The sequence below is a fragment of the Helicoverpa armigera genome, chromosome 2 (assembly GCF_030705265.1).
Source record: "Helicoverpa armigera isolate CAAS_96S chromosome 2, ASM3070526v1, whole genome shotgun sequence".
NCBI lineage: Eukaryota > Metazoa > Arthropoda > Insecta > Lepidoptera > Noctuidae > Helicoverpa > Helicoverpa armigera.
The window spans coordinates 574,199-580,198 of record NC_087121.1 but is presented as its reverse complement, the minus strand read 5'-3'; positions in this window follow the sequence as shown (position 1 = coordinate 580,198).

Below are 6,000 nucleotides of genomic sequence, written 5' to 3'. Positions count from 1 at the left end.
TTATAAGCTAAGTACGAATTTAAAGAAGTCATGTCTTACACTTCACAAACTTTTAGTTTGTCTCATCCTTGGCAGACTTCATCTTACTTGACTTTATTTTGGTTCGGAACAGCAGGCTCTTCTTTTTATTATGTCTTACAACATCTCACAAGTAATATTATTCCCAGCCAAAACGTCTTTCAAAAACATATTGACATCTTACAAAATTGTATCTATAAAAACCTACAAAAATATTCCCATACGGCAACAGCTCATAAGCCCAACATATTTGGGAGGTAATCTAAAAATAAGAAAGCAATAACTAAATAATCTACAAGGACTCGCAAAATCTCACATGTTCATGGAGGCTGTATTTCTTCTTTGTAATCTCGTTTGAACGTTGACAAAATAATATCTTTTTTCATATTTACTACGTTATGTCTTTACGCTAACATTGTGGGGTGAAAACACATTTCAAGGGTTGAAAGGTCACTTGAGCATTTTTATTTTAGTTTTACTTAAGCTATGAAGAATCGCATGCAATTTTCTAAAGGATTATTTCTAAGTAGACAATAGTGTAATTTATTCTGAAGTATGAGTGAATATAAAAATGTTTCGATTGTTACTTTTGGTTACGTTATTTTTTACAATAATAATGCCACAATTTTTTTATAAGCTAATTTTCAAACGTTATAAAAAAATGTCAGATTAAATATGAAATGAATACTGGAAATATAGAAGAGTTTATTACCATTCATTTCTATTCGAAATCTTATTAGAAACTCGTATTTTCTAACACGACATGTGCGACAAGTTGGCGAGTTAGTCTCTAATAACGAGCTTCCGTAGAAACTAAACTTATACAGAAATTCTACAGAAGCGTAAAGCATAAACTATTTCTATGTGTTAGATTTTATATTTCCTACAAGAATTCTATCAACTAAACTGTTGCTAACGAGGCGACAAGCAACTAATAGCTTCACTACAAGCGCGTTGTAGGTACTAGGCAAACATAAAAATCAAGGAGTTCACTGAAGTAGTAAAGCAAGCACAAAGAAATACTGCTAAGAAATCCTTTAAAATCCGTATACAGTACCATTGCTGGTAAAAGAATAAGAACCTATGCACCTAAAAACATAGCATTTTCTTTATTTTAGGAGGAGTATAGTATACTATAGTGTAGGAGTATACAGTTGGTATTAAAACATCTTGGAATAGAATGTTATGGGGACTTTTTAGAAGTCATTTTCCATAGTAAATATTTAAAAGTTCATGGAAATAAATGACGTTTAAAATTCCAGAAATTTTCAATTAGCTAAACGTTTGTTAGAAGCGACAACCAACTAATAGCCTTCAAACTACCAGGCGAGCATAAAAATCAAGGAGTTCAGCCACGAAGCATAAAGAAACGGTACTGAGAAAGCGTTTAACAACGTGTGGTTGAAAATAAAAACGCCTCGTCCGAGAGCCGAACACCTGCGTTTGGGTAGTGTTTTGTATTAAATATTCAGAAACTGTAGCAGAACGTTTGTTTGTTAGTTAACGACTGTGGAGTGTGTTAGTTTTGTTTATGGTACATTATTGTGGCAGTAATGAGAAGGAATTGGGTTTGTAATGCATTTTCCTTATTTTGCGTTAGGTGTCGTAGTGGTGCGGTTTGTAAATATAAATAAAAAGGTGTATTCTTTGCCTTCAACTTGAAAATAAAGAAATACTGTAATCTGTAATATACTGTCATATTTATTTCACTTCTAAGATGAAACGATTGATTACAAAATTACGTAAGTATAGTTATGTAATCGTAAACTTTATCTCGAAAAAATATAATTTAAACCTCCCGGTCGTTAAGCCAAACCATCGAATATAAATTAATGAAATGGAAATCAAAGTGTACATATAATCTGGTTAGATTTGATGTAGGTCGCGATGGGCTGCGCAAATATTGACGGGTCGTATCTAGTGTTTTGTCAACCGCCGATAGCGTCCCCGAGCGCCGGAGATCATAATTCACGGTCATCTCTCTGCTTGTCTTGTTGTAAAGTTGGTTGTACAATGATTGTTATATGAAAGCAGAAAATTATTTTCATAGGGCACGTCGTTTTTAAAACGTACGTAGTTTTAGTTACATACTTAGTTATTTGCTGTCTCACTGGCTTGCTGATTTCGATTATAAAAAAAAAGTCTTTGATATAAATAACTAAAATTGCAGTTAGGGTTATGTAAAGTAAACATGGATACCCTAATGTTTGTAAGGTATCGATATAGATTAGTATACCCTCAGTTTGAGGATTAATATACTTTTTTATCATGCTTAAAAAATCATTTGGAAAATAGAAAATTTCTTATCCAGAGCTACCGCATTTGTTTACAAGAATATTAAAACAAAATCGCAGAATCGCAATCTAGAGAAACCTTCTCAACGTTCTAAGTTTCAGCTATGAAACTCTTCCCCTGGCTCGTTTTGCTGAAACAAATACGACGGGAAATAAAAGTTTATTCTGGGCACACTGTCGGTGGACTACAACTGTACCCTGGGCGGCCTGTAGCTACCGTGCGCTCAGAAACTTGGCCATTCATGCACTGTATGCAGTCTTTGGGAATTTTAGATAGCTAGCGAATGACTTTGTTTAAAGTAAATAGAATATTTTCGGGATTTCCAGTTAGAAGTGAGTTAGTTTACTCAACGTGTGCTGGGGATTTGTACGGATGTTTGTTAGTTTATTAACTTGAGTCTCAATCTATTCCTGCAAAACAAAAAAAAATCTTTGTGTGAGAGGAGGCCTGTGCCCAGCGTGATGTGCATAAGAGAAAATGGCTATATATTTTATGCTTCCTCACTATCTATATATGTAGAAAAGAGCATGTTGAACATTCTTACAATGACTTATTTGACTTTTTATTCAACAGTTGCTAAGCTGTTAGCTAATCTATACGAGTACTATTTCAGTCATATAATATAGATTTTCAATAGATTAATCCCGAGCTTAGTTGGAATACTGCCTGATATTATGTCAATAGGATGCCCCTATTCATGGTTTAATCAGTCAACTGTTTTATTTGAATCCGATGTACATATGTGGCGTATTAGTATATGCCCTGTAGATATTCAGGCTTTGTTTAAAGGCTTTCAGAAATAATATGTGTACACTATTATAAATCTGAAGTTTGTTTGTTTGAAAGTAATTTCAGGAATTGAGCAAAGATAGCTCATTTATGTATCTGGAAACATTATAGGCTACTTTAGGTATATCCACGTGCACAAAGTAGTTCCTAGGGAAGGGTGAGATCACTGGTGGCAGCAAGTTATTGATATAATGCAAATAATCAGGCATTTTCGCATGAAATTATGACAATGGTTTTCAGACAATACAAAGTCAAATATTGTGACATAACAACAAAACAATAATAGAGTAGAGAATCTACAGAATCTATTGTCATATCAAAGTCAGCTGTGACATTTGAATTCGGATATGTCACATAAATTAAATCCAGAATTATTCTAGCCTTTGAATTAAATGACCTTTTACCACGAACTAAGCCATCAAAACAGTTATGATTGATCGAGTCCAAAAGCTACATCAATTTATGTATTTGGTAATTATTCGAAAGCTGCAGAAGATAGGCCAATGGTGTCTATATTTATCCAAAAATGTATACAAAATTATATCGCTTCACAAAATATATTACAATACAAACTTTTAATGACATCGACCACTTTATTTACAGCCAAAGCGGAAAATATAACTGTCCAAAATTCACAAATATAAGTGAAATATGATCTCCAATTGTGCAGACTCCTTTATCGAAAGGGTCGGGGTTGTTGCTCTTAATAATTGTATCCATTGGGGTCCAAACAACGGGTCTTATCGCCCAAGTGACATTTGAATGATGAATTGGCAACTCCTGGTATTGGAGACGAGCTCTTGATATAACTTTCCTGGCATTGTTTTGGTCTTAAAGTCATTGTTGAAGATAGCTGAAGTACTTGTTTGTTAATTAGTACAAGTGTTTGTTACGAGATACTTTGGCATGTTAATTGTTCTGGGGATTTTCCTTACGAACCGGAATAAGATAAATCTCGTGTTGATGATCTTGATAATCTTGAGTTGATGATGCAAGAAAAATTAACCGCAACGCAGGCTCTCCGAGGACATTTTCTTAGTGTCTTTGCAAGATAGGAGCAATCTTCAATTGTAGATGTGCAGTTCGCAATGTGCGTTGAGCATCAAATACGGAATTATGGATGTGACGTTGTACACAAGGGAGTGTGTACGCGTAGTACATAGGGAGACCATAAGGCAGTAGTCGCGTCGACTTGAATGTCTTACACTACATGTATTTTGCATTCAAACTATAAAGTACTTACAATCAACTTCAAACACCAAAGCCTCGAGCAACGGAGTGTAACACGTGGTAGTAAGTCAAGGTGAAAACTTAAGTTCCACACGTAATACCTTAACTTCCTCATTTTTAAAACCCATAATTTTTCCTTCGAAACTTTTTTTTCGGATTTCAAACCCAAACTTCATAAACAACCACATACAAAACTCGTCAACTTTTTCATTCTGATTGTTGAAGAAAAAAAAATTGTTTAACAAAAAAAAGGAAAGGAAATCCAACCCACCGCTTAGACCATTGAAATTCCACATTAAACAAAAAACTTCGTCAAAGAAGAAGTTGGAAACTTCACGGAGAAGGTGGAAGTTTCTTCACTTGCTGAGTTTTGTGTAAACAACTCTAAAATTAAGTTGTTCGTAATGAGTTGAGCGATCTACCAACTAAAATTAGAATGTGCTGCTTTTTGTTCTTTGTTGGGAAAAACGCTGAATGGATTACTTCTAAAAGTCTTTTCACACTGGCAGATTTTCGACTCGAGTTTTCGTAATTTTTGTACCAATAGTTGACCATTGTTTAACTACGGGCGATATTCGCTCTGTATTGTATCAAAAGACAGATAGTATGAAAAGACTGTTTGTTAAGCTGCATTTAAACTAAACGAACGAATGACTAGAACCAGATAATGAACATTCTTTATTCCGCTACTTAAGATGGGAGGATTAAAATTTAGATAAGTAGATGGTTCATTAAACGCTTGTTATACCATGGTCTACATTGATGTCTATAAAAAACAGCAATGAAGTACGTTCACGTGCCTCTGTTTGATTTATTTGAACTGTGTTTGAAGTCAATGATTATTTCTAATTACAACAACAGCTTTCAAAGGATCCTTCGTTAAAACTATAAATAAATTGTGCCCTTTCATGTTTCAAATATTATAAACTACAATATTAATTTCCAACTTCTAAGAAATGACAGATGAATACAAGGTAGGAATTTATTCAAACGACAAGACTTGTATCTTGAGAAACATCAAAAATAAACAAGATTTTCTTAGAGATCCCTTTTTTTAATGTAAGTAAAGGAAACTTATTAAGTAAGGAACTGAGATAGTTCAAAGTTAAAAGAATTCCTATAAAGAAGCTGGAGCAATTAAGTAGGTTTTCCATCACGGAAATTGAATCTTCAAGACTTTTTAGCTAACCAGAGTGCTTGGGAACTCTCGTTAAAAAGTACTAAAAACCCGACGTTCAATATTCGCGAACACCCACGTCCCGTGGGAACTACTTCGCGCACCCGGTTAAAATGCAACCTATAGCCTTTTTTCTGTGGGAAATCATTAAAGTCTTCCCCCGCTGTGGGCGCAGTGGGAGGTTCCATATTCATTTTGGAGCCCTTCGTGGACTAGGTTGCCGTAACTCTTGCGAACAATCCATAGCTTGCCTCAATAAATGGCCTATTTAAAACTGGAAAAAAATTAAAATGGGCCCACTAGTTTTTGAGATAAGCACGTTCAAGGAGACGCACCAACTTTTCAACTTTATATTTTGTGAGTATGAAGGATTCATTATGCATGAGAATAAAGATGTTGTTTTTAGCTGAAAGTAAGTACGTCAGCCTTTCTTGGTGAGTGCCTTAAAGTCTTATGGTTCGTCAAAGAGCCTATTATGTTAGTCGGAGCGT